Source organism: Pinus tabuliformis, chromosome 1_2 (assembly GCF_031772625.1).
Source record: "Pinus tabuliformis cultivar Carrire ecotype Pingquan chromosome 1_2, CPIR1, whole genome shotgun sequence".
Classification (NCBI taxonomy): domain Eukaryota; kingdom Viridiplantae; phylum Streptophyta; class Pinopsida; order Pinales; family Pinaceae; genus Pinus; species Pinus tabuliformis.
Window position 1 is genome coordinate 640,468,690 of NC_142298.1, and position 26,894 is coordinate 640,495,583.

The window sequence follows — 26,894 nt, forward strand, 5'->3', positions numbered from 1 at the left end:
ATCAGAAGAAGCTCAGAAAAATATTTCCAATGGTATATCACACTCTCGTAACCAGTTTTTGGATTAGAAGATATGATCGAAATGTATGAGTGATTCTTGGTTATGCATGTTTTGAGGTCAGTTGCTACACACAATGACAAGTTTAGTACAAGATCAGTTTCTGAAATAATTCTAAGGAATTTTTCAAAATTGAAAGAGGTTTTTTTCCATCACATACCAAGTAAGAAAAACCTCCTTTAGTTTATGCACAGGAGCTACTATGTGGGAGATATACAGTGATATTTGGAGCCTGCATTAAAACAAAGAAAAATTTTCATTTATTTTACTATTTTGGTCATTTTAGTGCGGTGCCATTTTACAACATATGGAAGGTAATTTTGAAAAAACCAAGAAGGTTTTTGTTAATCACAAGCCATATAACAAAAACCTCTTTCATTTTATTCACAGGTGTCGTGAATTTGAATATGTGACTAGATGTTTACAACTCATTTTGACAGATTTAAGTTTTTAATGATTTTCTGTTTTAGAGATGATTTTGTGACAGAGATTCTGAGAAATTGGAAATGAATTTCTAGAATTTGAGAGAGGTTTTTCTCCAACATGACCTTATCTACAAAACCTCTTTCACTTTTGTAATAGGTGCTATGGTTTAGGAGATACGAGCTCATCTTCAACACCTATTTTCAGAAATTCGGTCCAAGTTTAATGTAACTGATTCTATTTTGAAGAAGATGGTTGAGCTCAATTCCCTTAGTACGGGGATGAGAAAATGTATATATTTTATGAATTTAATAGTTTAAAGGTTTGATTTTGGCAGCAGAGAAGCTGCTTGGCATTGTGTAAATTTTTCCTGAATATCATTTTAATAAAGCAGTTTTCTGCCCTTTGGACCTAGGATCCATCATGATGTTATTGTTCAGTATGTTTTTCATGTAACTCACTTACATATTTTTTTTTTTCTGCCTTGTTGCAACATTATCTAAGAGATGTCTTAGGAATTCATCCCCTATGATGCTCCTTTCATGATGATTTTTCTGTTAGATGTAATGGTTGCCTTTGCAGAATTCATCATTTGCTAGATGCTCTGTTGAGCAACCTCGTGATTCTCTTTCGTCCAAAGTTGCTGCTGTAGATCCATCCCTTGTTTGATACCTACAAGGCACCAGGCTTTCTCCCCTATTCTTCTCACATTCACAATATTTATCTGGCTGAACATGGCACTTACTTTGCCCCAAGTTTTCCAGCAGAAACTGGCATCGACTCCATAGCCAATCATCCTTTCTCTTGCTGTTTCGACCCAATACCTTCAAAATCAACCAAAAAACTCTCACATTCTATACCTAGCCTAAAATCCATATTTCATTCATTCATCTTAATTGAAATTCACAAGGAGAGAGCCCTCTCCCAACCTGGTAGGGCTAGCTACCAGGTTAAGCGTGGTTTGATGTTACCCTAGACCTACCTTCCTTCAGCCTGAGGTAGATCAAGGTTCTAACAGGGGGGAAGCCGCCCGATTCCATTCATCAAGTGTCATGTAGCAGTGCGGTGAATAGTGAAACTGCTCACATCGGGCGGGTAAATGTTGGCTTTCGGAGGCCGCCCAATATGAGTGTCGACCGTTGGATCTGAAGGGGTCATATCACACGGTGATCGAGATGGTGATTTGATCGGAGATTTAATGGAGGGGTCTGATGAGGTTTAATGAGCGGAAAGGTTTAATTAACTGTGGATTAGGGAGGCTTAATGATGTTGGGGGCGATTTGATTGGTGGAACAGGTTATTAATTAATCACCGATTGATTAATTAACCCTTGTTATTTGGCGGAGGGTTATGGTTCTTAATTGGCCACTGATCAACTAATTAATCCATTTAATAATTTTTATTAATAAGGCTTATGTTTCAAACCTTGGGGGTAAGATAATAACATATGGGTTTTAATAAAATATATGGGAAAGGGTTTTATCTTTGGGAGTTAATATAATAAAAATCAAGAGGGAAGCGCTTGAGATTGAAAAGAGGCCTTGCAATCTCAATAGGGAGGATGGCTGGAAAATCAGTAGGTGTTGGATCCCAGCACTCTCTTCCTAGTCATTTTTCCGCCCCCTCTGTAGGTTATTTTTATTATTATTATAATTAATTTCATCTTTATTTTTATTTATTTATTTTTATTTTATTTATTTATTTATTTTTATTTATTTTATTTATTTATTTTATTTATTATTATTATTATTATTTTTTATTTATATTTATTTATTTTATATATATATATATATATATATATATATATATATATATATATATATATATATATATTTAGCGTCTTATTAAGGTCCGTTATGACTATTTTCCTTTTGAATTATAAATTTTATAATTCTTCTATTATTTTTATATATATTTTATTACTTCATTTATGCATATTATCTATTCTTATCAGCTTATATTCTAACTAACCTAACTTTATTTTATACAGGTCCCTTATGTAACTAATTCTCCATTTAATTATTAATTTACTTATAATTTTTAAAATTATTTTATATATTACTTTATTTATTTGTAGTTATTTAATTTATTTTAAGGTCTTTTATTTAACTAAAATTCCTTTTAAATACTAATTTTCTTATAATTTTTATAATATTTTTTACCCATTAAAAATATATATATATATATATATATATATTTTATATTATTGATCCTAGGTATTCTAACTATATTATTAAATAATTTTGACCCCGGTCCTTGAGTCAAACTAGCCGTTGGTCAAGTTAGCCGTTGGAGGCTCTGCTCGGACTATTTAACATGCTAAGCTGGATCTGTTTCTTCATCTTGTCCTGACGATGAACCACACTAGTTGGTTCGAAACGCGTCGACAAATGGTATTCCATGTGATTTTCGCCGAAGAATCTCTCACAAACTTGATATGGATCACAGAAGCCTAAACTCGTTAAAAATCAAGAGTTAATATGAAAATGGAGGATAATGTTTTTAGCGCTAAGTATAAAATTAATTCCTTTGCAATTTGTTTCTTTGCTTTTCTCATAAAATATTATAACTTAGGCTAAATGCATTTTTGTGGGTTTTTGTGAAAAAAAGGGGTTTTGTATAGGGGTAATTATTTTCCCTATGCAAATGGTGATTATACCTTAGGAAAAGGGATTTTTTTAGATGAAATAAATGAATTATGGACTGAGTGAATGTTGGTAAGGGGGCTTTAGTATTTAGACCCTACAAGTTATTGGGCCGAGGGTCCAGTGACTCCAAAAGTCAGAGAAATGCTCTGAGCCCCTTTAACTTAAGGTTTTAGCTACTTTTAACATTATTTGTGGGAAATTAGTAAAATTGAAGGTAAAATGAATGGGGAAATTAATCACTTGACTTTATGTAACTGCTCAATTATCATCCATACTTTAGCAACTTGATGATGAAAGTAAATGATATGATATTCACTAATCATTCATCACAATTCTGCAATCATTCAACTACTTATCCATCTACTCATCCTACCATTTTTTCTACTCTTTATTATGGTGCACTTAAGCTGGAAAACCCTTATCAAAACATTTTTCTTTTCTTTTACAATAGAAATATATCTAAGTCTATCCTTATTACATCCAAGGGCTCAGATTAAACTGTTGAGCTCCTTTTATTTCCTCTACCTATCTACTTATTTGCCAATATTAAATAGTTTGGTCAGATTTTATTCTTTATCTCTAAGCATGAAATTCAAAACATGGAATAACTAAAATTAAAATGTTTGGTTACCATGGATTGTGGCATAAATAACAAGTCGCACACAATCATTATTGTACAAAAAGTAAAAATAGCAGTGGCATTTGGACTTGCACACTTTCATGGTCTTTTCTTTTTCTTGAGGTTCATTTTTTCATCTTTTTTGACGTTTTTTAATATTTTTATCCCTTGATTTTTATTTTGGGACATACCCTCTTTACATTTTTTAATTTTTTTTGATTTTTTGAATATGGAAAAAATTTGCAGAAAGCAAAGGTATGTACATATTATAGATTTGACCTTAGCTATTCAAAAATTATGACACCTATTAGTATAGGAACATAACAGGTTCTTTTACTGTGAGGGGGAAAGGTGTAGGTGAGTTCTAGGTTGAAAGGGATCAGTCCCAACTTGGTTAGGAACACACAACACAAAGGACATACACAACTTCTGGTGGAGTAGTCCACTTGAATACAGAAGTCACAACATACAAGGTAAGATAACATGTACAACAGTCACGGATCAGTTTCAGACTAGTGCAATGGTTGTTACACCAAGGTTCATGTGAAAGGTCCGTCTGATGTCCGACAGAGCAGTCGACACGGACGGGACAACAATACTAGCATATACAACAGATTTCCATTAATTGATTATGCATTACAGCAAATTAATCAGTTCATATGTAGAACACATGGTTAAAGAAACATGCATTACAAGTGTTAAATATCAGTCTTACAACAAATACAATACATGTGTGAAAACGTGTTGGCCTGTTAACAGGCTTTTGAATTAAGAGAAAGTTCCAAGACACATCGTTACACCATACATCAGTAACCCACTTAGCAGGGCGTTGAAGCCACTACTTACTCCTCAAAGAAAGTATTACAGACTCTCTTAGCTAGGTGGGAGGAGCTGAGGTGAAAAGTCCATTCATGTACAAATGAGGGGGGTATTTATAGCTAAGGGTGAAACTGACCCTTGTGGTTGTTCGACTACCCTCATGACCATTCGACTTCCATGGCTTTCCAGCTTACATGACTTTATGTTCAACAAGTGTGTCTCTTGGACTTCCACGTTACATCACATTGATTCACAACAAGCCTATAGTAGATATGAGGACAACATGAATCATGACTTGACTCAAAATGACTTGACATGACATTGCTGGTACATTTGTGCTGCTGCTGGAGTACATGTCGAGCTAGAGTGCTGTTGAGTGATGGATGTATTCATGGTGTACCATAGCTTCACCTCTGCATGGCAAAGTGTGCGGAATCTTCGATGGTCCTTGGTTCACTTGATGATCTTTAGCAAGTTGTTCCTTGCTTTCATGCTGGAAGGCTTGACAAGCTCACTTGTTTGCGAAGGTGCAGGTTCATCTCATTTGTCTGCTTTGCATGCTTAGCTCATTCGTCCATTGGTGAACCTATCCATATGCATGTTCTCCCTTCATTCATCTCGTTCGTTGCCTTGACATGTTTGTTGGTGTACCTGTACCTACAGGCACTCATGAAGAGACGACATCAAATAAAAAACCTCCTAGTCTACCATGACACATGATCATTTGAATGCAAGTGATTGGGAGAGGCAATAGGGCTGTGATGTGGGACGATGGCTCCAGGAAAATGCTGATGAAAACTGCGTAAGAGTCACTAGGAGATGGAGACAGGCGATCTGAGTCAACAGTGACTGACTGCAAAGTCTAGCTCGGTGGGGAGGCAAAATTGCGCAAATTTTGGGAGGAACAGTCTAGGCAGATGGAAGGCAAGGAAGGTATGCTCTACGCATTTTCTAGAACAAACAGTTAGCAGGGGCTAGACAATGAAATTTGCAGAATTTTCTAGAGGAACGGGTGGGGTTGCATGAGGGATCAACAGGCAGGGATTCCGCAATTTTTCTGGGGAACTACATAGGAGACTGGTAGCCAGATTTGCGAAATTCCCAAAGGGAACTACTAGTTGGCTGCTGGGGTCACTCGTAGCTAGATTTGCGCAATTCCCAAAGGGAACTGCCAGTTGGCTACTAGGGTCAATGGCAGCCAGATCTTCGCAATTCCTAGAGGGAACTGCCAGTTGGCTGCTGGGGTCATTGGCAGCCACATATGTGGTTGCTAGGGTCATTGGTAGCCAGATATGTCCAATTCCTAGAGGGAACTGCTAGTTGGCTGCTCAGTCACTAGTTACAGAAACTATGCATTTCCTGGAGGGAACACGCAGTCTGCTTCTGGTTGGCAAAATTGCATTAAGGCCAAGAGGCTGGCTTGTTGATCATCTCTTTGCAATTTCAGAGCTAAATTGACTGATGGGTAGCGGGAGGCCTACTCATGACCACTGCGCAATTTCTGAGATGAACAGTCAGTTGACTGTCAATGTGGCCAGCATGAGTGCTGATTGAATTTCTTGTGGGCAACACAACTTCAAAGAACTAGCTTTGTGATTCATGCCGTTGCTCTGGTTGACAGTCGTTCGAGTTGAAAGAAGGTTGATAGTCTGGCTGTCAGTGAGGAGTCTGGTTGTCAGAACTTCAACAAAAATGACTAAGTGTTTGAATAGTCGAAAGATGCATAGGTGATCATACGGACACAAACTCACATGACTTGACGACGAAACGACCAAACCATTCGGACACATGTTCAACATGACTGACCAATAGTGCAAGTGACAAGCACGACACTCGTGATTGATTGTTCATGATCGAGACACTGTTTGTGCGACAGTGAATATGACTCTGTGTGTGAGTGTGACATATGCCTTCATGGCAAACACAACAAACACATACGAAGAAAAGACTTCGAGCATAACCAGAAAACAGTCGCAAGCATGACTTAGACATCAACATGCAAAGAATTGTGTGCAATAAACAAGCAAGGTGAATGTAAAGACTCAGACGATCTCACAGAGTGAACCCGAGTGTGTGTAGTCATCAAGTGAAACTCTCCAAGGGAGGCTACGAAATTGGTGTAGGCCAAAATTTTGGAGGGTGGTTGTAGCCACTACAACATGTCCAATGCAACGATAGCTCTGAATAAATAAAATATTCAAGCTCCACACCCAATAGCTGTTGACATGGACTTTCTTGCTGAGGTGGGAATGTCAAATGGATGTTGCTACAGAGTGATAGATGTGTTCATGGATGGGATTTCTCTTCTCCTTTGCATAACTTGATGATGTAGGGTATTCAGTGATCTATAGTCTCTTGAGGTGGTTGCATGCATGTGCTCTCTTTTCTTGTTCTTAACGAGCTTCTCTATCCATACAGTCGTAAGTGAGTATTATATCATGTTTTCTCCTTCTTCTCCTTCTTCATCATCTCACCATGATCTAATAGTGTACATGTTCCTGCAATTAACTCATGACAGGACGACATGAATTCCAAAAACCTCCTAGTATAAGATGATGCATTGTTGTCCATGGAATGGGCCTGGGACAAGTGACAAGCTGGGAAAGAGGGCCCAATAACTACATATTTTGCAGTTCCAGGTGACAGGGGGGAGACTAGTTATTGTGACTGCACAAAGCGCAACTTAGGCTTGGCTGAGGAAACCCTGAGCATCGTCTTCACTGTTCGGAAAAAGTGCATAGGGGCCACTGGGAGACAAGATTGCGTAGTTAACATCATCAGTGGTTGATGCAAGATGAGGCACTGGGAGATATGTTTGCATAGTTTTGAAAGACAAGGCACGACTAGGTAGCAGAGGGACCTCAGAGGACGGATCTGCGCAATTTTTGGGATTAGTGAGTCCCGACTGAGGGAGGACACTGGGAGATAGTTCTATGCAGTTTTGGGAGGAAAGGAAGTCTTGGGTCTTTGCGCATTGTAGGGTTCCAGCATGCATGGAGGAAGCTTGGTGACTAATCTTGAAAAATGCGCAGTTTAGGTCGGGCTTGAAGAAGCTACTACATAATTTTGGGGAGGAAGGTAGTCTGCTCAGCTCTGGAATTATGCAGTGAAGCTACCCAAGAGGACAGTGACTGTGGAGTTCCAGGAGGTAGAGTTACATCATAGAGGGATGAGACTAGACAACGCTCAGTTCAGTTGGGGTCCGGTGAAAGAGAGTTTCTTGGTCGAAAGGATTTCTGGAGAAGGGATAAGTGTGCGGGGCAAGTGAACTTTGTGAGGAACTTAAAACTGTGATCAAACACTTAGCATATTTGTTGGCACAAAAGCATAGGCCACCAAGAAACAAGGAAAATTATTACCCTCTGCGAGAAAGTCTATAACAGAAAGCTACAGGTGTGACACTTGAGATAGAACCTAGGACAATCGTGACAATACTTGTGGGATAGTGCTTAAAACTTTGTGTATGAGTGCAACGAATGTTTAAATAGTTAGGAAAACTGAAACACACAAAGAAAAACCTTCGAACTCACCAGAAAAGGACCGCAAGTGTGATAAAGAAATTGAGCATGTCAAAAGACAACAGTTGGCTAAACAATCGAAACGGGTGAAACGACTCTAAGAGAGGTCATGAAATGAGCTCGAGTGCTTGCAACATTAAAGGGAAAGAACAAGGAAGGCTCCAAAATTTAAGTGTAAGCCAAACTTTTGGAGGGTGTTGCAGCCACTACAACACTTGGCGACACACTGGTTGAATACCAGATTCTCTATCTTGGTTCATTTTTTGTGCAGGGCCTTGGTCCTTCGCGAAGTATTGATTCACTCTACATATTACCTTGGTTTCTCCACTTACCCCATGACAGATGTGGTTCCCTTGATATATTCTCAGTTGAGCAAAACATAAGATTCAACGAGATCAAAATGTTTCGAATTGCGAAGGGTAGCTTAGCTCGTGAGCTTATGATTTTCCGAGTATAGCTTTCATCTCTAGTGTTGCTCCATTGCCAACATGCCTCGATAGTGCCCCGACGGTTCACGTAGGAACACAAGCATTGGTTCATTGCTAGTGAGCCTGGACAGTACCCTGGTGGAGTTTTTTGCTTCACCTCTCTGCACATGAAGCCTTTATCTTCTTTCACCTTTTTTTATTTTAAAGAGAACTGTGTATAGGCACTTACTTATTTTTGGGGCGGAAGAGGGATCTCAACTTATTGAGATAAGATGAGGTTGTTCCTTCAAACAAGTGTATAAAGACCTCCAATTTTGGTTTTCTCATTTAGATTTCCCCTTCTCCATTTCTACTAGTTGGATGAGCTTGAAAACATGAAAGCATAAAATCTGAGTACATGCATGAGGTTCCCAGACTAGACACAGGTTCATGGTTGGAACAAAACACTCCTTACATATGGATGGTATTTTTCATCAGGCCTTTATCGACCAACAGTTATAACCAAATACAAAGAAGATGGACACAACACTAGCCAAGGGCTACAATGTCACAAGACTCTTTGAACTTCAGCTACACACACACTTGGAAGTTGGAACATAGTAAGGCACATCACTTATTTACATAAGAAAAGAATAGGAAACCAAAGGAAAACAAAATAGAAAACAATCAAAAGACTATTTACATAGTGTAGGGCGCGACCTCAGATCTCATTGAAAATAAAATTTTAAGTCTTGGCCATTGACATGAAGAGTGCCAATCTTCCTATCAAGTGATTGAAGATGGTATGTGTATTGGCCAAGCTTCTCGCGGACAATGTAAGGGCCAATCCACATGGATTGAGACTTAGTGTTCTTGCCTTTTTCCTCATGGGCTTTATCCAACTTTAAGACTAAGTTACCCACACTGAAACTAGTCTTCCCTATAGAATTTCTATCAAACCATCTCTTCGTATGGTTCTGATGGAGTGAAATTTTTTCTTTTTCTTTCAACCTCTCTTCCTGCAACTTGTGTAAAGTGTCCATCCTACGCTGAACTAAAAGACATAGCGTGCCGTGGGATTCTTGAGAGAACAAGAGAACAAGAAAGTAAATGTTTGGCACTAGGATAACTTCCTTTCCATACACCAGGAAGAAAGTGGAATTATTCAGAGAAGGCTTAGGTGTGACTTGGTCAACCATTAAAAGCATTCACCAGAGTAGAGATCCAGTTTCATCACTCAGAGAATATGGTCTTTTTGATTATGTAGATGAGATTATTACTTGTCGATTCGGCAAGACCATTCCCCTATGGATAGTAGTTAGAAGAATGTTTCAAAATAATACAATTTTGTAATTCAAACTCATAAATCCTTAATGAAGAAAAGTACATTTCATTGTAAAAAAAAGTGGCATAGGAATGCCAAACCTAGAAATGATATTTTGTTGTAGGAATCTGATGACTTCCTGATCATTCACTTGTTTCAATAGAACTGCCTCTGTCCACTGCATGAAGTAATATGTAGCAGTCAGGATATAGTGGTGCTTCTTTGGTGAATGTGAAAAAATTTCCCCAATGATATCCATGCCCCACTACTGGAATGGTTCTTCCACTACAACAGACTACAGTGGGGCTCCTGACTTCCGATTTCTGCCAACGCGCTTTTGACAGACCAGACACTTGCGAGTGTAGGCATGCACATCCTTGAATAATGTAGGCCAGTAGAAACCAGCTCATATAACCTTATGTGGTGTGGTGTTACCCGTGAAGTGTCCCCCGACTTGCCCATCGTGGAGATCACGTAACACCTTACGTGAATCTTGCACCTCCAGGCACCTGAGAAATACTCCATTATGGTTCTTTCTGTATAGCACCCCATGCACTAGTCGATATGATAGAGATCTGAGTCCAAGTTCCCTCTTCTGCCGCATAGAAAAATGAGAGGGCATGGTGCCATGCTAGAGGTACTGGCACACATCATCGTACGAAGAGTTTCCTTCTGAAGTGGGAGATGCTCACTCAACATTGTACATTTCTATTTCTTGCTCCCATCCTGCATGCTCTTCTTTTTGTTGTTGTGCATGAACCATTTCCACTGATAACTTACAGACACCATGCCCCTTGATGGTGCAAACTGGTTTGATGTCAAGATTATACTCTGAGGAAGTTGATCTTCCCCAAGAAAGACTGCATGGCTTTCTTGTTTACGGTATGGGGAATTTGCGTGATGGTCTGAACTCTATCCATATCGACCTTGATCCCACTTTTAATGATAATGTGTCCAAGAAGTTGTCTGATAAGCCCATGGAAAGCAATGTCCATTGTATGCTGAAATATTTCACCTGCATTAACCAACCCAAACAACATTCTACAAAATTCCAACGTACCCCACTTGGTATAGAACATAGCTTTAAGTCTGTTAGGCTCTACTACTAGAACCTGGTTATATAAAAAATACCATCAAGAAAAGAAAACATCTCTTCTCCAGATATTGTCTACAGTATATGCTCCATGGACGACACTGGGTAGTTGTCCTTGTTCGAGGCACGATTGAGGTTGTGGAAATCTACACACATGCGAATCTCCCCAGACTTCTTTGTGAAAGGGACTAAGTTGGACACCCAGGTCAAATGTCACACTTTATAGATGATCTGAGCATCCAACAACTTGGTAAATTCTTTATGTATAAGGGGGCTCAAGTGTTTGATGAACTTTCCTCAGTTTATTTTGAAAAGGCTTGGCCCCTTTTTTTATTGGTATAACTTGCTGGATAATTCGCGTGTCATATGTCTTAAGATCATCTTACATCCATGTGAATACATCATGGTACTGCTTGAAAAGGCAGATAAAAGATTTCTGCTCTTGTGGTGTACAACATCTACAGAGATTCACATACTTCGGATCTTCTTTTGTTCCTAGATTGATTTGTTCATGCGATAATGTCTAGTTGTGTGTCTCAGCATTCACATGTCCCTGAAAATGGTTCTACAAGTCATACAACCTCTCTAGTGATGCCACACCCTTGGGGATGAGGTTTCCTTTGCTTGTATTAGTTGTGTCCTAAAGAGTCTGCTCATGCTTGTCCTCGTTTATCGTTGATTCCTTGAAGACATCAACATTGGCAATGAAATTTAGTATCTATTGATCATCATAAAAAACACGTAAGTTAGCGATGTTATCTAGGAGAGATGGTTTATAAAAAATCTCAATAGAAAAACTATCCCTTACTGACAACATCCTAGTAGCTGCATTTGCCAAGGCATCTGCAGTTGCATTACACATTCTTGGCACTGAAATAATATTGAAAGCATGGAATTGAGAAATGAGTCGCCATACCTCTTGCTGGTAACTCTTAAGACGTGGTGACACACAATGTATAATGTTACATACCTAACACACCACGATTTCAGAGTCACCTATCACTTTCAGAACAACAACCTTGAGGTCAATGGATTTCTGTAAGCCTAAAACGAGTGCTTCATACTCTGTGGTATTGTTTTTGCACTCAAACTCTAAGTGACTAGAGGGCAGAAGTTTCCTCTGTACCGGGTCTATTAGAACAAAACTGGATCCAGATCCCTCCTACATTTTGGATCCATCAAAGTACATGGTCCACAACTTATCTGTATAGCAACCATTTGCCACACTAGTACTACTGCTACTATTGCTACTACTACTTACTGTACAAGTGTCATTTTTGCTAGTTGGGCATGGAAGGGGGACAAAAATCTGTGTCTGGTGGGATAGGGTATGTCTCTACAAGATAGCACCCCAACTATGTCTCTAAAAATAAATTGTCGAACATGAGTTTTGTGAAAGCCATCAACTCGTTTTCTCCATTCAAGGGAGTCACATTGTGCTTCATGTATCTCTCTGAAAACACTTAGATATGGTTGTTCCTACCCTTATACGAAAGCCATAAGTGTGACCAATCAGTGGCAAAGTATCCTTGCAGCTTGCTTGACCAGTCTCTATTGAGAAATACCCCGTATACTTTCGGGATGTCCACAACTACAATACAGATGCATTGATGAACTCACTCATCAGATGTTAGTCGGATGATCACATCCTTGAGTTCACCAATTGTTGGCACACAAGTTCTATCTAATTGGATGATCTATTCACTAGTCTTACTCCATTGAGCATTGATCTTCTTAGCGATGGAGAGTGGCATGAAATTGACCGATGCACTAGAATAAGCCAAGCAGTTGTGAACATTGGAGTTAAATATCTCAAATGATAACAAGAATGTTGTGCAGAGTGAGTTCACCTCCTCCATGTGGAGCCCATTAAGCACAGATGCAAGAGCGTCAAGAGACTTACTAGATCCCTTGTTCGAAGAGGTGGCTTGACTAGTATAGGTTTCCCTAAGTTCTCACAAAATAATGTCCCACTGACTTGTGATTTTTATATGTTCAAACAGAGATATATTTGCATGAGTCTTCTTCATGTCTTCTACAATGTTATAGTCTATTGCAGGAAGACTCATCAAGGTGCCCAGGGGTGGCACTGAGTTCATGGTTTTCGATGGGATGGTTTTGTCTTTGCTACTTATGGAAACACTTTTTGTTGAAGTTGTCTTCCTGAACTTGCTTTGAGTGTTTTGTGTTGAGTTGGTCGGTGAACCTACTATCCTTAACATATCTTGTCTTATTTTATTTCTCAGTATCTCAAACATAGTGGGGGCCCCTTCATTTCTCAAGTTATATCGATTAGTTTTCTTCGGGGCAAAATCGTCACTCGGAGGTTGTTTATCAATGGTGGTCTTATGGGCTACGAGATCATATTGATATATGTTTACTACATTCCCAATGCTTGGAGCTTCATCTGGTGCAGCAAATTATTCTTCTGCATCGTCTCGCTAAGCCTTCTCATTAACCGTGATTTTGTTGGAACATTGCATAACCATGCTGCTCATTCAATGGTTCCATTATGGGCATGTCCTTTCCAAATGGGCTTCGCGGTGAAACATGCAGTATGAATTTGTAGCAATTTTATCGAGGTGAAAAACTAGGTTAGAGCTCTATGTAGATTTGGTCGGATGGCTACTGCTACTGTTGCTACTGTAACCTAGATTACTTTTCTGCAGGTACCTAGAAGGCTTGCTACTCACGGTGGTCTTGCTTGTCCTCTTTCTAAGTTCTACCACTTCGGTAGTCAGGGACTTGACGAGACGAGTAAGGTTCTCAATATCACTTGCTTCCTTTTCCCTAACCTTTCTCATAGAGGTTTTGGACCTCTTACAGTGTCTTTGGAGTACTTGGTGGGTTCATCATTTGTAGTGACTCCAATAGCGCATAGGTATTTCTCCACGACAATAGCCTCTTCATAATTTTCTGTTAGTGATGTTTTCACAGTTCACTTGACAAACTGCGTAATACTGGTTGGCAGTGCAGAAGTGTAGTAGTCGACCGAGATGGAGTCATGAGGGTTGGTGTCATTTGAGAACTTATCCAGAATACTATTGAACCTCTGATTGAAATATTTAACCTTTTATTTCTACTCCATCTTGAGACTACCCAACTCCTTCAGTAACATGGCAGGGGTCTTGTCTTCAACAAACATTTCAAGAAAGATGCTTTTAAATATCCCCCAATTTCTTATGGATTTTAGAGGAAGGTTGTGGTACCATACAGCTACTCTGCCATCCAAGGTACATGGAAACAATCTACATGAAATGTCATCATAACGTACCATGAATGTCTGCAAATGTAGGTAGAACATGTCTAAGTGATATTCTGCCTTTACTGTCTTCTGAGAGTCATATTTTGTTAAGAGCTTGTCCGTGTGTCTTGGCATCTTGTGCAGGACACTCAAAAGTACCAATGGGACCTGAGTCATCTAATCCAGATTTTGGTCTCCCATGTTGTCTTCTTCACTGTCTTCCTCTTCCTCTTACTCTTCTGATGATTCCCCTTCCGAATCTATTCGTTCCTCTTCTGAATCTCCTCCTCCTTCATTTCCTTCAACTTTTCCTCCTCTGCCAGAACTTGAACCTGAGAGTAGGAGGTTGTCCTCTTCTTCCTTTCAAAAAAGCGGGGGTTCCTCTTCTTTATCCATAGCTTCTGCTAGCTCTTTAAGAGTGGAAAATATTGCTTCTTCGAAAAATGTGACTACTACTCCTATAGGGGTAGTCTTGTGCTTATTTTGGGAGTATGGAAGGGTGTACATTCTCGGAATCAATCCAATATATTTTGCAAATTGACATGTGATGGGACGAACAACCTAGATTTGATGGTATGGGATTTCACGTTTGGGTCTAGGAGGTGAGAAATTATCAACTTCAGAATTGTGAGTAGGGTAGAGGGCGTGAATGTTACTACCTTGACCAGGAAATGAATGAGTGGGGTCGGTGGGACAATCAGCCATTACTATTGGCATCCCTCCTTCTAGTGCCAAAAATGTTGACAGTGTTGGATCCACCAACATTTAGGGGACCTCCCTGGTATAAGGTCCCAATTAGACCTCACACCGTTTCGTGTAGGAGTCCCATCCAGTATGATGCCTTGGTTTCCATTTACTTAGATATTTTCCTTGACTCTTGTTGTTCAGCGCATGAGAGTGTTATGATGGTACCTTAGAAAAGCAAGGTGAGTGTGCCTGGTGAGTGTGTAGCGTAATTATGTCTAAGTTCTCCTACTACAAAAAGTGGGAGAAAGTGAGCCTCTAAGTGAGAGGTAATAGTATTACCCTGGAAGATACACACGTGAACCAAGAAAGGTCTGTCCATCATCCAGTAGAATAGCCACAACGAATGCAACAATCATTAAACCAAAGGATGACCCGTCCACCATCCAGTATATTAGTCCACAACAGATGTGATAGTTGTTATAACCAATAAAAAAGGATGGTTTGTCTAGTATCCTGCGAAGTAGTCCACAAGGATGAGACAACAATGATAACCAATACAACACATTCCTGATAAGGTAAGCACTAAAACAATCGAAATAGTTAAACTATCTTAGTACATGTGAAACAAACACGAATTACAAATGCTCAAAGAATAGTCTTACAAACATCTACAAGTCATGCATAGAAACGTGTTGGGATGAATAAGATTCCATATGAAGAAAAATTTTCAAGACACATTTTTACATCATACAACACTGGCCCCAGTAGTGTGATATTGGAGCCATTTCTTGCTCGTTAAAGAACTGACTGAAACTCTCTATGCTTAGTGGGAGGATCCAAGGTGAAAAATCCTTTCTCATACAATGAGTGGGGTATATATAACCAAGGGTGATGCTTGACCCTTATGACTCTTGGACTTCCCTCATGACTGTTCAACTTCCTATGACTTTTCAACTGACATGACTCTTCATATTCATGTGTGTCCATTGGACTTCCACTTTACATTACATTCAATTTACAATAGATATGGCCCATAATAGTGATGTGGCCTTTGACAACTCATGAAATGACTTGACATGACACTGCTGACATGGACTTGCTTGCTGAGGTGGCAATGTCAAGATGTTGTTGCTGCTGAGTGATAGATGTGTTCTTGGATATGCTCTCTCTTCTCCTCTGCGTAGCTTGATGATGCAGGGTCTTCAATGATCTTTGGTATGTTGAGGTGGTTGCTTGCATGTGCTCTCTTTGCTTGTTCATGATGAGATTATTTTTCCATCCAGCCATAAGTGATTCTTCTATAATGTTCTCTCCTTCTTCTCCTTCTTCATCGTCTTGCCATGATCCAATAATGTCCCTATTTCTGCAACTCACTCATGATGGGACGACATCAAATCCAAAAAACTCCTAGTCTAAGATGATGTAGTCTTGTCCATGCACTAGACCCAGGATAGGTAACAAGCTGGGAAAGAGGGCCCAGTAACTCCCCATTGTGAAGTTCTAGGTGGAAGGTAGGGAGACTGGTTACTAAGATTGTGCAGAGCACAACTCAAGCTTGGCTGAGGAACTCCTGAGCATAGTCTTCACTGTCGGGAAAAGTTGTGCAACTTCCACTGGGAGATAGGATTATGCAGTTAAGATCATCAATGGCTGCTACTAGGTAGGACACTGGGAGATAGGTCTACACAATTTTTAGAGGCAAGGGAGGACTAGGCAACAGAGGGACTTGAGAGGACAGGTCTGTATAGTTTTTGGGATTAGTGATTCCCAGCTAAGGGAGGACATTAGGAGACAGTTCTACACAGTTCTGGGAGGCAAGGAAGGCTTAGGTCTCTATGCATTGTGGGGTTCCAGTAGGCAGGGAGGAATCTTGGTGACTGATATTGTGAAATGCACAGTTCAGGCCATGCTTGAAGAAGCTACTATACAATTTTGGGGTGGAAGGAAGTATGCTCAACTCTGGAATTGTGTAGTGCAACTTACCCAAAGGACAGTGACTGTGAACTGCACAGTTCCAGGTAGTAGGGTTGCATCATAGAGGGTTGAGACCGTGTAGTGTGTTGTTCAGTTGAGGTTCAATGAAAGAGAGTTTTCGAGTCGGGAGGATTTCCAGAGAAGGGCTAAGTGTGGGAGGCCGGTGAACTTTACGAGGAAATTGAAACTGTGATCACACACTTATCATATTTTATGACACAACAACATAGGCCACCTAAACAACAAGGCAAAGCATTACCCTCTGTGAGATAGTCTAGAACAAAAACCGACAAGTGTAACACTTAAGATAAACCCTAGGACGACCATGATGACACTTGTGCGACAGTTCTTAAAAAATTGTGTATGAGTGCGGCCGATGTTTACATAGCTAGGACAACTCAAAAACATAAATATAATCCTTCGAATGCACCAGGAAAGGACTATAAGTGTGATAAAATAATTGATCATGCCAAAAGATGACAGTTGTCCAAACAAGCGAAAGTGGTGAAAAGGCTATAAGAGAGCTCATGAAATGAGCTTGAGTGCTTGCAACATTAAAGGGAAATACCAAGGATGGCTCATAAAATTGAGTGTATGAAAATTTTTAGAGGGTGTTGCAGCTGCTACAAGAAGTTGTAATTTGAAATAGGAAAAAATCGGATTTCCATAACCAATGAACCCAACTAACCTCTAGGACCTATGGTGATCGACTTGAATAGGCCCCTGACATATGAAATCTCTCCCTTTGGTTTATGAATTCCCCATGTAAATATATTTTGTTCTTAGGACATTTTAGCATAATGTATGTTTGTCTATGTTATGGTGTAGGTCAATATTTTGTAGTACCAAGCTTCTAGTGTGAAATTTTGATATTTTTCTTCAGTCATACTTCAAAGAAATAGATGTTTGGAAAAGCCATGTAATTATCTCTCAAGTATTTTGTTGTGATTGAGCAAAAACTTAATAGCAAAAGTAATCATTAAAAAAAAAAAAAACATCCTAACCTTTTATGCCCCTGTGATATTGTAATTTTAACTAATTATGTTATTGATTCTTATATGAGAATAAAAATAGGAGAAAAAGACATAGAATAATTGTATTTATAAATTAATAATTATTGATGAAGAGGTAACACCTCAATAGGGACCCTAGGAAACCATTAGCGGAAGGGAATAAAAAAAGTGGAATTAGAGAATTAATACTTTCCAATGAATTATTTGGTTGAGCAATATTCTAAGATTGTCAACCTTTCCTAAGAAAATATCCAATGGGAGATGTACCACTAGAATACTTATGGAGTCTCTACCGAAATATTATTATCTAACTATCATGGGAAGAATTGAAAACAACCCCATTAAGGAAGGAAACTTGAAGAAATAAAGAGAAAGAAGAGAAGCACTTTTGTGCATAGAAAAGAGATAAGTATAGTGGAATAGAGTGCAGAGAAAGAGTGAAGTTTGTGCAATAAGAAATTGCTCACATGAAGGAGAATGGGCATTCAAAGACAAAGGAAGGGTGTGGGCCTAAAGCATGAGAAACTGGGAAAGATAATTAGTGAAGGAATGCATCTTTAGAAGAAAAGAGGCAAGTGACGAAAGTAAAGAGAAAGACGTAGGAGCATAGAGAAAAACAAAAACTAACTCTTGGCAGAGTGTAAGAAAAGAGAAAAATAAAGATGTAAATGAAGAGAATAGGTGATTTTGAATAGATGAAGGAGAATTATTCCTCATGACTCTACCTTGTGTTTCTCATAAATATATTCTCTCATTGCTTCATGGTCTAGTTTGAGGGTGGCCAATTGCAAGAAATATTGTAATGCAAATGAGCATGTGGTGGGGTGGGATGTGGCTCACCCTTTATTAGTTGTAGATAACATTTTTTCCTAATTATATAAGTTCCCTTGTAGACTTCATCCCTATATTGTAAATCCTTATAATGAGAAAAAAATGATGTTGATTAATTGTGTGTATATATGAGTTTTCCTTCTATATGTCTTGGTCTATGAGATGCTTATTTTTCGCATGAGATGCTAAATATACTTTTCAATGGTTGTGATAATTGTGTAATAATCATACGCCACCTAAATGTGCACTTCATGTGCTCTTATGTTTTTATCTAAAGAGAATAGGAATAATAGATCTATATTCCTTGTAATTGTTAGTGTTCCTGACAACTTACATGCCTAAATCATGTAAGACATATGGATGAGAAGATAAAAAAAGTTAACCCCTCATTCTCATAGATGCCGATGCTATATGGTTGATTGAGAAGAAACCTCAATGAATATTAATAATTAATTTTTTTTCCTTAAATAGACGAGAGAGGCTTAGTGTCTACTGTAGAGTTAGAATATCTCATTAGTGATTTGGACCTAGATGCTTGAAAAACAATATTGAAAGCTAGGTGAAGACTTATATGAGAAGTTCCTTCATAGAACATATGAACATAAGTATTATATTTTTCACTAAAGAACTCTTAAACTTTGTTGGAATCTTGGTAAAGAGAATAATTTTTTTTCCTAATTATATAAGTTCCCCTATAGACTTCATCCCTATATTGTAAATCCTTTTAGTGAGAAAAAAATGATATTGATTAATTGTGTGTATATATATGAGTTTTCCTTCTATATGTCTTGGTCTATGAGATGCTTATTTTTCACATGAGATGTTAAATATGCTTTTCAATGGTTGTGATAATTGTGTAATAATCATAGGCCACCTAAATGTGTACTTCATTTTCTCTTATGTTTTTATCTAAAGAGAATAGGAATAATAGATCTATATTCCTTGTAATTGTTAGTGTTCCCCACAACTTACATGCCTAAATCATGCAAGACATATGGATGAGAAGATTAAAAAAGTTAACCCCTCATTTGCGTAGATGCCGATGCTATATGGTTGATTGAGAAGAAACCTCAGTGAATATTAATAATTAATATTTTTTTTCCTTAAATAGACGGGAGAGGCTTAGTGTCTACTGTAGAGTTAGAATATCTCATTAGTGATTTGGACCTAGATGCCTGAAAAACAATATTGAAAGCAAGGTGAAGACTTAAATGAGAAGTGTCTTCATAGAACATATGAATATAAGTATTATATTTTTCACTGAAGAACTCTTAAACTTTGTTGGAATCTTGGTAAAGAGAATAACATGGAATTTGGGTGAAGGTGTTATAACTTTACGAGGCTAGTTGGAGAAGTTAACATTCATGATATGTGCCTATTTAGATTGTAAATCAGTTGTAAAGATTCCCTAGTTGGGAGAAGTGGTCTAAAGGCCTTAGAAGAGGAAAATTATGTGTACTTACCTCCCTACTAATAGATAATTCGATGAGTTACTAATAGTAAGGACAAAGTATTTGGGTTCCTCCATGGATATTTGTAGTTTGTAATTTTTTTGGGTGTTCCATTTCCTTGTTAAAGTATCATTTTTAACTCTTGAGACATGTTAAGGATTCCCTCTAGATACATTGTTGGCTTGTAAGGGCCTGACCCAGGTTCAGAGTTGATTTAGCCAAACAAATCAGGGTACTACTGGCCCTTTCAGCAACAGTTCGTGGAGCGCGGACTGAGGTCTCACCCGAAGTAGTATGGGAGGGTGTTAGAACCAGGTTTCTGCACCCTGGGGATGTTGATCAGCTTCTGGTAGTTCGCGGTTTGACCCTAAGCACACGTCGCTACGCGCATCTATTAGTCCCTCGCAACCTGTGATGCTCCCTTCACGCAGCACTACTCAGGGCGCGATCCGTATTATACCAAAATTCCCTACTAGTTAACCTGTTATTACCCGATTACTTAACTTATCTATGTAAGACTAGTGATAATTAACAGTATATCCAACAATCATATAAGTGCGCATCATAAACAAAACAGTATAAATGAATAGAATGCAATACACAAGTAGATGCATAGAATTTGGAATCAACATATTTTTATTATTCTTCGTTCAAAGTTACAGACTTGACACCGCCCTACGCACTCAGCTGCAGGGGTTCGTGCACTCAGCTGCGGACTCTACTAGGCCTTTGCGCACTCATCTGTAGAGCCTCTTCCTACTACTACAACCCAATATGTTTAAACTCTTCCTCTATACTCTATCTCTAATTCCCTCCTTCACTCCCTATACAACTTAAAGCCTTGCTCTATTTATACAATCCCATAGTTCGTGGACCATGGGTAGGCCGATATGACATTACATTACATTACAAAACTTAGGGCGGATAGCGCTATGACTCAACCTATACTTCGCGCTCCGTGCCCACAATTCGTGGAGTCTTACAATACATTTGACCAAAACTTGGGCTTTGAGCCCCAAAACATGCTGTGGGGGGATCTGATGCCCAACAACCCCTAACAAAAACATCATGACTCACCCTCGAGTCACTCTGTTGGCACGGCAATCTTGGCGTGGAGTCCCTCCAACTAGTCCCAAATGGCTCGGAGGTCTGCAGCGCACTATTCTACGGTTTGCTGGACCTGCTGCATGCACTCTTCTGATGCTTCCTTGTGAGGATCAAATCCCTACCTTAGCGCGTAGAGCCCCTCCATCTGTGCGAGCTTGCCCTCGACATCTATTGTAATGGTGAAGGCCTCGTCAATCCATGGATGGATGCGTGCTTTGAGAAGTGCCTCTTTCTCTCTTGCGGAATCCACCTACTCTTCCAGTGCCCTTGCTTGCTGCATCTTTGCACGCCATTGAGTGAGGATGACTGTCTGCGTAGTTCCCCTTACATTTTCGTACTACTCTTGAAGCTCGCGCTTCTATATTTCTAGGAACTACATGTTGGGGTCCTCCTACAAGGATGTGAGGACTCCAAAGTCTTGGTCTAACATATCGGTACAATCCTACACTGCCTGTCCAATTTCTTCCAACCCTGTTTGGATAGCGCTAACGTGATGATCTCTAACTTCCAGGGGAGTAGAAGGCCGCGCCTTCAGCCACAGCTCGACAATATGGAGATTTAGATCTAGCTGCACTCGCATTATTTCCTCACATGCATTTCAGACTCCACTTGCCAAACAATGGATCCACATTTCTGTTGGTAGGTCTGCGGTGATGGACAACTCTGGGACACGCCGGCACACTTTATCCACTATTTGTACTAATTGTTGGTTTTGTGACACCAGTTCATCACACTGCAGGTTGAGTTGTTTGATGTTGACCTTTTGCTCACTCATTACCTGAATCGTTCAGCCCTCCTTGGCGCCGAGCTCTGCTATTATTCCATCCTATAATTGGTATAGTGTGTCTCGCGGAAGGGCAACCAAATTAAGGCCAAGTCCCTTGATCCTGCCAATCGTGACTCTGTCGATCTCATTCTCTGCTGTTATCACCCCTTCCAGTAGCACTATGTATTTTCCATCCTTGCGCAAAGCATCTGCTTTGCTGCTGATGTGCCTGTTGTGACGTAGGTGGCTATGGTTCCTTCAGGTGGGGGCTACACCTGTAGTTCCTACAGTTGCACCCTAAGGGCCCCCAACACAGTCTGCTGATCTAACATGAATTCTTAAAACGCTTCCTTAGTTACCTTGCGAACCGTGTCGCTGATGTCGTAGAGGTCACCTTTCGTTAACATGATCGGGTCGATGGCCAATTTGGAGGCCTTGACCTTTTTCCGTGGATCTGATCTCTCTATGATGCGTGACCTTTTGAGTTGGGTGGAAGTTGTGCCTGGGTCCACGCCTTCTTCTGCAAGGTCTATGTGCTCTGTCTCCTGTCCTGTAGATAATTCCTGACCCTCCTCTTCCTGCGTTGTTGTGGTCCTTGTTGTCTGTGCTGCTGCTGCTACTTCAGCAGCCTTTGCCTGCTTCGCGACTGCCTGTGCTGCCTCATAGATTGCCCTTACCTCTGTTGCCACTTTTTCATTGTGCCTCATCTCAGCCAACTGCATGATACGCAACTTGGCTTCATCCTTTCTTTTCTGTGTTGCTGTCCTATCCAACTTTGCCAAATCTGGGGCGCGCCACTCGGGAGGCCATGATTCTAACACTGTAAAAATTGCATCATTAGTGGCGATGAAGGGGAGCTTGGTCCACTGCTGTGCCAGATCCTTTCGCGCCTTGATGTAAATATTGTGCATGTTTGCCTTGAAGTCTATAAAGCTTCGCAAACTGTTGTGCACTATGGGGGATAGGCGCGACCTCCTATTAATGCACATCGGGACGCTTGCCTCCATGAGCACCCACAAGATCTTTGTCTAGCGAATCCGCTTCACATCCTTGGTATCCTAGAGCAACACATACTTTGCGGCGTCTGGTCAGTCACAGCCAATGCTCGGGAACTGACTGTCCTCAGACAGTTCTCCTGCTACCAGCAAAATGGACAAGAGCAACCACACGTAGTGGAAGGTCTTACCCTGCTCCTGGGCTTCCTTGCAGTTGATCAAGAATTCCTCATAGAGGAACTCGGCCCAGTTTAATTGGACCCTCTTTGTGCATTTTTTGGCCAATGCAACTACCGATGCTGGTACTTCATCGATGCGGCATTTTCATTACCTTCCTGGCCAGGAGTTGGGTGGCTACGTGCACCCCTTTATCGTTGATACTTCTTATGGTGTAACCCCTCTTTTTCTTCTCGAGCTTATATTTTTCTTCATGGCTTCCACGAGAGTCAAATTGCCGCTCTTTCCTGCTATCTTCGTGGGGTCCTTTCCTTTACAGGGAAGTCGAGAAATTTTGTGGATGAGATTCACGGTGATGGGAATAGGCTCTTCCAGCCATAAGTACCCATCATGCACCAGGCAAAGCAGCTGCCTGATGATGAAAATGGTGATGGGCATGCGGTGAAAGTGTGGTATCCATAGCATATGAAGCAATTTGGCCTTCTCCACACCGTGCAACCATTTTTGTGGCTCTAATGTTATGATTGGCCCCTCTGTGCTCTGCTTCATGAGGCTCTCTGTCTCTAAGTGTGGGAACTTCTCACTATTCACGAGGTCCCAATCTTCGAACTTCATTGTGGGCATGCGGCCCAGGTGCAAGCCCTCAAACACAATTCCATCAGGGAGGAGCGGGGTCTAGAGTGTGCTCTTTGTGGCATTTAGATCCTTTGGTATCTTGGTTTTCCCTTTTCGCAGAGGGACATACTCGGGCAATATTGCTGCAGAGTGCACCGGCTAGATATCCTCTTCCATGTCCTTTTCTTCCTCTACCTCTTTGATGATAGCCTATAGGTCCTCGTCCTCGTCATCTGTCTCAATGGTGACAGCCTTGCCCTCTTCTTCCATCGAGAGCTTACCAAACCGCAGATTCCTCGGGGACATGCAGACTGGTCCTGCTGTCTGCTTATCTTTCTTGGGTCTCGGTGTCTGAAGCGATTTCGGGATCTCCGGTGCGACCTCAGTCCCTTCGGGAACATCGTGTACTATGGTGTTTTGTGCAACATCGTCAGCGATTCCTTTCGCAAGGCCCAAACCTCTCCTGGTAGCTGCCATCATGTTTGAATTGTATGTGGTTGTTTGCGAACTTAGGGGTTCGAATATCATTTGGCGCTCAACACTCTGTGCTCTAATCAACTGCTCAAATATCAAGTGAACAAGTGTTGTCTTGTGGCTAGCCCCTTGAGTTTTGTAGTGCCTTTTGAATTCAAATTCGATCATTCCCCCCAATTTTGGGCCATCAATGCTTTCTTAGTGGCAGATTGTCCCAAATCTTGCCCTTAATTCGTTTCTTAAATGCCCACCGCCCACTCCATTTGGCCTCAAATTGGACATCCCATTATGAATAGTGACACCAACGGCTACTTCCCAGCCTACTACAGTGACAGCGCAACCCCTCATGCACGGGCGCGAACCTTGTGACACGTTGATTCTGCATGCACCTCCCTTAGCGCGCAACTCCCAAATAGACTCTTTTATATTCCCACGCTCTCTTTCAATTGCCTAGAGCGCTGAGACTATGCTTGTTATGGCTAGTTAGGTGGTCGCACCACCTGTGTGAGGCTTCAACTTGCCTTCCATTATAGTCCGCGAAAAATCCCCAATTTCCCTCACGACAGCTAGCGCCGCGCGTTCTATTTTATTTTGCACGCTCCCTTGGTTACTGCGTTTGGTGAGATGGAGTCGTAGCCATGGCAGTAGAGTCATAAATTCTTGGTGACACTTTTCTAATTCAGTGGTATGATCATCCGCACCTTGCCTTGTCATCCTTGGTTTATCGATGAGACATGCTTGCTTGATCTCATTTTCCAGCCTCTTGACCTTGGCATCCATCAAAATGCTTTTCATCCTCATTCGTACCCGGTATTTTTCAAGTTCACGAAGTCTAAGGTTACCTCGCCAAATGGCTTCCTGAATCCTTATGTATTCAACCTCACGTAACTGCGTGATTTCTTCGTCCTGGCCTTTGCGCACTGTCACATCTGCGGGAGCTATTACATGTGGATTCCTTTTTGCATTCTCTTTAGAAATTACAGTTTCTACTCTGTTTCGCACCTTTGGAATCGTTTGAATGGTTAGGGTTTTGCATATGGTCCTATAGGCCCATCGAACCGCTGGTACACGCAGGTCCCAATCAGTGCGTCTCGCTTGGTGAACCCTGTTCAGTACTTCGCACACCCTATCGAATGCTTCTTCGCGGATAATTGGTAGCACACGTCACCTTTCCTGCTGCTGTAGTTTGTTCTGATTCTCTATTCTGGAAGTGGTGTGCGCTTGTGTGGGCTGTACAACATATGTCTATAGCCATCGGGAAATGTGGGCGCACAAGCTATTCCACCCCTGTTAACTGGCTCTCGTTCTGAGCTGGGGTTTTCCAAAGCATAGGCTCATCATCATTCTGCATCTGCACTAGTCCTCAAAAATTCCTTGATGCGTACCCCACCATCATGCGGGCATTGTGCTCAGTGCCCACTTCAGAGCACGAACCACTATTGTTCTGGTATTGTGCTTTCAAATTTGTTCAAGAATTCATTCACTGCTGTCAACCCATCATATGTAGGCAGATCCCTTGCTTATGTTGTCACGTAGCATAGTGTTCTAACCATCATGTTGCAATTAAGATTTGTTACTTTGTGCAGCCGATTCTTCCATCGCTCTATCTCTTCGTCTGAATCCAAAGTGCAGGGGTTTTCGCGCGCCCATGAAATCCTTCCATCTGCAGTCAGGTTCACCCAATCCTCTTCTCACATAGTTACCTTGTAAATATAATCAAGATCATCATCGCTATCATCATCGTGCACCAGTTCAGTGTATCACACTCCTTCGGCTGGATCTAGCAGTACTACTACGCATAGTGACTTTTTTTCAAAGATCATTTTGCGCTTCTTCAGATTTATGACTCCGTTAATATCGGTGGCCCAGTTTATTCCTAGTAGCACGGGATAGGGATTACTATCATTGAAAATCTCTATTACTTCAAAATATGCCTGCGCGCTCGCACCTTCAATATCTACTATTACCCCTTGTAATCTTCCCATGGGCAAGATCTTCTGTTGGTTCGCCATTCGTAACTGAATAGGAGACCATTGTAGCACGGGTTTGCCAATGCATTCCCATGTTTTTTTTGGTAGTACATTCGCATCCGATACGAGATCTAGGATTACCTGATCCATTTCATACTCGACGATTTGCGTAGTCAACCTCATTTCTCTTCCTGTGTGCAATGCATGCTTCCCAAGTTTTCGGACCACGCGCGGTTCTGCTGACCCCACACACCTAGTGATAAGTTCATGTAGTTCTTTTACTTCCTTGCTGTCACGTATCAGTTTCATGCATGTCTCTAGAAAGGTAGTGAGCATTGAAGGATCCATCCCTGGTTTTAGTTGATCCTTACTACCTGAAGTGGAGGCCTCCATGAAGCTCTTCTTAGCTTCCGTGAATGTCTCCTCCACACGTTCTAAATCAAATTCGAATTCCTTTGTAGGAGCCTTGAAAACCCACACACTTTCTTCTTACTGTTTCCCTTTATCATCGCTAGTGGTCATGCCGCTCTTGAGCATCATTTTTACATTTGGGTCTTCTTCGCGCGGCTCAGACCTCATCATCTGCAAATTCTGAGTTGGAGGGGGCTAAAGTACCCATTTTTCGTGCAGTCTCGCTATCAATGTAGGGCAGTCTTCTACCTTATGATTAAACGGAGTATAG